The sequence below is a fragment of the Anneissia japonica genome, unplaced genomic scaffold, assembly GCF_011630105.1.
Source record: "Anneissia japonica isolate Jap-2015-1 unplaced genomic scaffold, ASM1163010v1 scaffold251325_len469956_cov165, whole genome shotgun sequence".
Classification (NCBI taxonomy): domain Eukaryota; kingdom Metazoa; phylum Echinodermata; class Crinoidea; order Comatulida; family Comatulidae; genus Anneissia; species Anneissia japonica.
In genome coordinates, this window is record NW_022730291.1 from 16,196 (window position 1) to 23,904 (window position 7,709).

The following is a 7,709-nucleotide window of genomic DNA, read 5'->3' on the forward strand; positions in this document are numbered from 1 at the left end:
TATATATACATTCCATTGATTGATTAATTTTAAATTTTAACGCTTAACTGCGCATCTGATCATTTAAATGGGTGCATTATAAGTATTTGATTGAATTAATATTCACTTTGCGATGATGAGACATAAATTATACAGCAACCATAAGTTCGCAAACGTTGTCATGAAATAGGAAAGTCAATTTTGTAAATTTGATCAAACATTAGGCCTAATATAAATAAATATAGGCCTATATTACGGTTGGCAAAAAATTACGCTTTTTCTGATGAGCCCAAGATTATCTAATTTTCTCACGGCAAATGATATCCCTCCAGTCTAGCCTCTTTCGGGTGCCAGTTTACATTTTTCTGTTGTGCGCATGCTCCGAAGATCTGTCTTGATGTCTTATCACCTGTCGGCATTCGTTTGAAGGTGTTTTACTCTGGAGACAGATACTAACTGATCGTGTTCTTGAATTGAATTAACACAGTATTAAATCAATGCGATACTTACGCTAATTGGGCCGGCGATTACACATATAGAATTAACTGAATGGTTAGATTACGGGGGCTGGGTAAGCAAATGTTCGGTAATTAAAACAATTAGCAGTACTGGGCCAAATTTCAACAAAGACAGCAGCAACAACATGTTTTCTTAGCTAAAGAGGCATTAAATGATGGAACAAGTAAAGGCTATTGAATTATAATAGAGAGGGTTAAAGAACAGACCCAATGTCCATTAGGCTACTTAATTATACTTAGGCCTATTAGGGCCTTTAATACATCCATCCAAAACATTAACCATACAATCCATATATGGTATTAGCCCATTGATACATCCATTGATTGCCCATCCATGCATTTAGCATACCATGGAGGTAAAAATTAGTATCCATCCCTCGAACTATCCTATTATCTAGCCATATATTGCTAGATAGTAGGATCTCATCATTTTAACAAGGGTTTTTTTTTAATTTTTCTATTTCATACCCTTCCAACGGCGATTTAGTGTGGCTCCTAGAAATGTATACAAACAGAAACTGTACGGTAAATTATATTCGGTTGAACTATACTTTTTGAATAAGTTGTAATATACTATATACATCCTATTACTATATACATCCTACTATTCATTAACGATACTATAATACGGTAGGCCTACATAAGCCCATTAATATATCCATTCGCCCATCATCCATCTTACCATCCATCCATCGCGACTTTATATTTCTGGCCGGCCACATGTTGCCAGTTGAATCGTCTCATCATTTTTCTATTTCATAATTTAAGAGTATGTAAGGTGGAACAAAGTTTTGCTTTTAGATCACATATTTTTGATTAACAATGACAATATTTATTTTTTTTCATCAGTAAATTAATATTTTTAGTCCAACAAAACTTGTGGTGACGTTGGGCCATGTAGGGGGCCATGCTTGCAAGATGGATAGGGAAGTGGAGACCCCTGACCCCATTGGCCCGAATAGGTCATTTGGCAGTAAAGCACTTTCATTTATCAATAAATGTCAATCAGATTTTATAGCATAATTTCATAGCTATGTAAATTTATAAATTTTCTCTTATGTTGTCCATAATAGTCGCAAATTCAATTTAATTTGCCATCCATTTTTGTGTGAATATACTTGAAATTTTTAATTTAATTTTTTAATATTAATAATAGTACAGTTGTAGTAATTAACATGTTGATGATGATGATGATGATGGTGATACTAATAATTATAATTAATGGATAATATTGATGATAAATGATAATGATACTAATTCTAAATACTAATGCAGTACTGTACTATATTACTACTACTATACTACTACTACTAGGCCTACTACTACTACTACTTCTACTACTACTACTACTAATAATAATAATAATAATAATAGGCCTAATAATAAAAATAATAACAATAATAATAATTAATTTCCTAACGATGCCTAGGCGGACATGCAATTAAATATTATTTGTTGTCAATAAGACCGTTGTACAATTATTAACTTCGTGTTCCTTGTTAAGAATGCTAAGTAATACCATAAACTAATTCCTCCATGATAACAATAGTTAGTAGATAAATCAATAACACCGCATTCCAAACATGCCTTCAGATCTAAAAATTACTGGTCTTATGAACATTAATATTCTACGTAACATTCCAATTTGTGGTTTTTAAAAACTTGTGTTGTAGAAATGAAGGGCGCCTGTTAGCTTTTCCTCTTCATCGCGCTAATTCCATTAGGAAAATGAAGGGCTCAAATGAAGCCCTGGAAGAACACAATTCTTACTCAATAACCCACTTAGCAGCATTGATATAGTTAAGGAACACCGCCGAAAGTACTCCTCTGTTTGCGCCTTTAATTATTATTACATATCTAGACTTGACAACTGATCATTTTTGTTTGTTTGTTTGTTTTTTTTTAACTGATCTTCACTAAACTTTTAACAGGCGTTTCAGGTGATGAACTTTAATGATACAGCATTTGTGCAATTTTGTAACGTATTTTATTGTCTCACTATTGAATTGTTGGTATGTAAATAATACTTTTAAGCTATGCTTTATAACTGTGTCGATTTATAACTGTGTCGATTTGAGGAAACTGTCGCACGTTCGACATAGGCCCTACGTTTATAAATTTTCTGTTCCTGAGGTTGTCTGTAGGCCTATTTGACTTTATTATGAATGTTTTGATGATGTTAATAAAAATTATCGGTATTGGTATTGTATGTTGCTTTATCGAAGGCACCGTAATAGCGTGTGCCTCCGTTTTTTAAGGCGTAGTTTCAAATAAATATATTATTATTATTATTCTTATTAAAGTAAAATGTCTGTAAATCAGCGAAATTGTTTCCGATTTTTCTCATTGGAAGTGGGAAACTTACTTGATCTTTTCCATTCTTATTAGTCATTCTGACTTCCAATTCATGTTATTATGTATGTAAATTAACATTTTCAAGTTCTAAAATATCTTAAGTTGAACGATTATGATCAGAATTCAATCTTATTAAACCTAAACCTATAATATGTAAAAGGGGAACAAGACTGCAGTACTAAGGTGCACGGACAGTTTAAAATCCGAGGCTTGCCTTAATTAACGCACGAAAAGAAGAACGAATATATTAAACCTTTACAGTTCTAGTTGTTGTTAGGTTAAACTTACATATTTAAAAATGTGTTTTAGTTTTAAAAAATGTGTTTTTAAATGTGCTAAAGATATCCAAATGTTATATACAAATAAAGGAGTTTTATTTGTATTCACACATGGAATCCATGGGCACCGCTTAATGATTGGCTTTTATAAGCATAAGAATTGGTATGAATGCTTTTAGGCCTACATGTTTTTTTTTATGCTCATGACATTTTTTCTATACAGGCTGGAATAGTTTATTACCGGTACCTATAGCTAAAATGTTACACAACTTTATATAAGCGTTACCAGTCTGGGTGCTCGGGGGTTAGTTCCAGTGAAATTTGGCTCGCAAATGGCACTGCACAGTATATCTCTTATTTATTTTATTATGGTAGACATAAATAATAATAATAATTTTATTAATAATAATAATAATAATAATAAAGATAATGATAATAATAATATTAAAGATAATAATATTGCAATAATAATAATAATAATAATAATAATAATAATAATAATAATAATAATAGTAATAATAATAATGATAATTATGATAATAATAATAATAATGACAATATATATATATATATATATATATATATATATGTATATATATGTATATGTATATATATATTTAAAATGATGGCATAATTTTAAAGTGCTCACAAAAGAAAAAGATATATATATATCAAAAAATGAAAGTATAATTTTCAAGAATGGTTATCGAATATAATGATAGGCCTATATACAATGATTGATCTATGTTAAATTATGTTTTTATACTTATGTATTTGAACTGTTGATGACATATTAATGAATAGAAGTGGTGGTTCGCCACAAAAGAGAAGAAAAAAAAGATAACTCACTTTAATTATTTTTGATCAAGAATATTACCGTATATATACTTAAGCCTATCCGACAACACCCACTAAAATAGTTTAAAAGAAGTCTTCTGTTGCGGTGCACACTCTTTACAATTTACCGATTTAAGCACTAAGGTTTATTCCTAATTTGTGACGAAATTTGGTGTCATGTTATTTGAAGTTTGTAATATAAAGTACTAAAAAAGTCATATGTCTATAAACAGACAAGTGAGACTAGACTTCATGTCTTCAATCACTTAATGGAAAAACGAGATTCAACAATCATTACGTCAATAGTTATTTCATGGTGTTGTTGAAACAACACAAACTGTGTCTAAACCGAAAGACACAATTTAAAAATGGTAGCCGTATGAAAATTACCGTTGTTGATTGGCTAACTACCCGTGAAATACGCGCACATTACTACTAGTCTCCAGTCCAGCCTACACTGTGTAATTGCGGTAACCAAAATTTGTCTTTGGTTACTGAAAAAGAAAACTTACAAGTGAAAATGATCCGCGTTTGGTTACGCGGTAGCAGACTCCAGTCAAAAGAAAAAAGAAGTTTAGTCAATTAGCATGAATGGTCGCCTTTGTTGTGCCGCGAAATGAAAAGTTGCCAGGTCAACTCATGCATTATTCAATAGGCACTTAACCCATGTTAGCAGACCTAGTGAGAACTTATGAAAACCTTGATCTTCCGTTGATAGTTTTGTGCGTAGGCAATACGTAATTACTGATGCGTGTAATAGGCCACATATATCATTATAAGACGCGCTGCAATGTTTGTTGTAATAATAATAATAATGATAATAACAATAATAATAATAATAATAATAATAATAATAATAATAATAATAATAATAATAAAAATAAGGATGGTGATGATGATGATGATAATAATAATAATAATAATAATAATAATAATAATAATAATAATAATAATAATAATAATTTTCAGTTTAAGCTAAGTCTCGCAGTGAGGGTTTATATAGACGTGTAGTAGTTTTATACGTAGAAAGAAAGCCTGCATAGCAGGACCCTGGGATTGAGAGTCGACTTATCAGACTTGTATTGGGCCGCCGAGTGTGAGCTGAACAATGGAGCATTTTCTCGTGTTTACAATAACATCCAACTTGTTAAGCCTGGTTTCTATAAAATTGCTACCCTCGCCATTTTACAATGTTTGCACTGAAATCGTGTCAATATTTTCACTGAAACTCTTGCACTGCGTAGCTGTCCCCGACCATGTCGGGAAATCTCCCCGATTCAGCCGATCAACGTCATCGCCAAAATCTGTCGGCGATAACACGCAGCGATTTTATGGAAAGCCTGGTTTCCATTGAATCGCTACGCAGTCGCTACGGCTTTTCCACTGCAATATTTGCACTGCGTAGCTGTCCCCGACGCAATCGGAGCGCTCCATGATTCAACTGCCTAATCAGCGTCCCCAAAATGTGTTGCCATAGCGTTTTAGCGATTTCTATGGAAACCATGCTGAAGTCAGGCTTTAATAAAGTGCTCTTAATTTTTAAGTTTACTTTATTGTACTTGCCATCTTTTTGTTATTTCATAGTCGTTATTTTGTGACTGTAAATTTGTGATTGCGGGTGGCAGGCGGATAATTGCCCACAATGGCTCAAGAAGCAATAAAATTATTGAATCTTCAATCGGAATGATGGTAATTAGTGGTGGTCATTATCATTACTATTGCTGCATTATTTATTATATTTGTTATTATATTTATTTATTTATTATATTATTATATTTATTATTATCAAATCAAATCAAATGTATATTCATCAAAACCTTCAAACAAGGAGAGCATAAAACATACCGTACATACATTAAAAATACTTTTACTAAATTAATTGAATTAAATAAAGAAAACACTATATGAAAAACCCTAAGAAATTACAACAACATGTATATACCATGTTCAAGACTGACTTCCAGTCACAGATCTATTTTTATATTACGGACCAAATATCTGAAATGAGCTATATGATAGTCTTTTAAAAATAAATTCGATAAATTTGGTCAAAAATAGATTAAAAGAGATGATATTAGATAACTATTAAGTAAAACTTTTTTTAAATTGCCTTAATTCATTTTTAAAACTAATCTTTTTAATATATCTTGAGAGTCGTCCATGATCGCTGGCACCTTCCGGGGCAGTCTGTCGAAGATGTCTTGGTGTCTGACGGCGCACGATATTATTACTGTTGCGTGTTAATCGCTGGAGCAGTCCCCTTCCGGGAGGTGCCGGAGGTTATTGGCGACTCCAAATTCAAAAATTCAAATTTTGCTGTTTCCATGTATTCTGTGTGTGTATGTTTTTGTATGTTTAGTATTCAAACTGACAAGCCACCACTTCTTTTGATGCCTTTGTTATGTAATTTGTTGTGAAATTTCTGAATAAATGAACATTTGAAAAGGAAAAGTGTCCTGCATAAGCCTACATCAACATGAGGCACGCCATCGGCGTTTGACAATATTCATTATGTTACTAAAACCTACCTTCAGGGGAAATTATTATATTCACTATTATTATTATTATTATTATTATTATTATTATTATTATTATTAGTAGTAGTAGTAGTAGTAGTAGTATCATCATAAATTATTATTATTATCCTTATATTATAAAAGGTCCTACCCTTTTTCGGCGCCTTGAGACGATTTTATTGTGGAAGGCGCACTACAAATATCCCACCATTACCATTATTATTATTATTATTATTATTATTATTATTATTATTATTATTATTATTATTATTATTATTATTATTATTATTATTATTATTATTATTATTATTATTAATATTATTATTATTATTATTATTATTATTTTTAACATTTGTTATTATTATCGCTATTGTTATCGTAATCGTTATCGATATCAATATCACTCTCTTTGTTTATTTTTATTATTGTTGTTATTGTTATGATTACAGTAGGCCTACCAGTATTATTGATACCTCCCATTCGTATTCACTAATCACCAGCGTAATTTGGTATACTGTTTTAATGGAACTTTTAGGAGTGTCAATCAAACTTAACAACTGACCAATCGGAACAGCGCTTTGAATGCGCGCTTGTCGACCAATCACACGACGTGTTGTCCAACGCACGTGTTTACGGACGTTACGCAATCCAAGGTGTCGGGCCGCGCTTAGCGGAAAGGTTTCCTCCCAAGTCTATCATAATTATATCCATAATTAATTATTCTTATACTCAGTATTCATTTAAGTTCATTTATTGCAAATTTAATCACTTTATAATAAGTTTCATCAACATAAATCACCAATAAGTACGGTATAACAGTTTTGTCTCGCTCTTGACTTGTATTTTGTATAATTGAAAATATCTGAGATGTGATGATGAGTCCTTTATTTAACTTTAGCTCCTTAACATTTGTTTTGCTGAGCACTTTACTGCCATTGCCGTTTTGCATTTTCCTGGCCTGCTACTTATGTAGTTTGAGCACTCTTAGCATGGTATAATGAACGCTTTCAAACTGCCTTGTTACAAGCTTGCTTGTTTCATAGCTAAGGTTTAATAGCAAATAGCTGAGCTGCACTGATGAGTCCTTTATGGACGAAACAACGTTGTATGCAGATTGATTTAACTTATAGCTCCTTAACATTTGTTTTGTTGAGCACTCTATTGAGATAGTACCATTGCTGTTTTGCATTTAGCTGGCCCACTACTATATGTAGTTTGAGCACTCT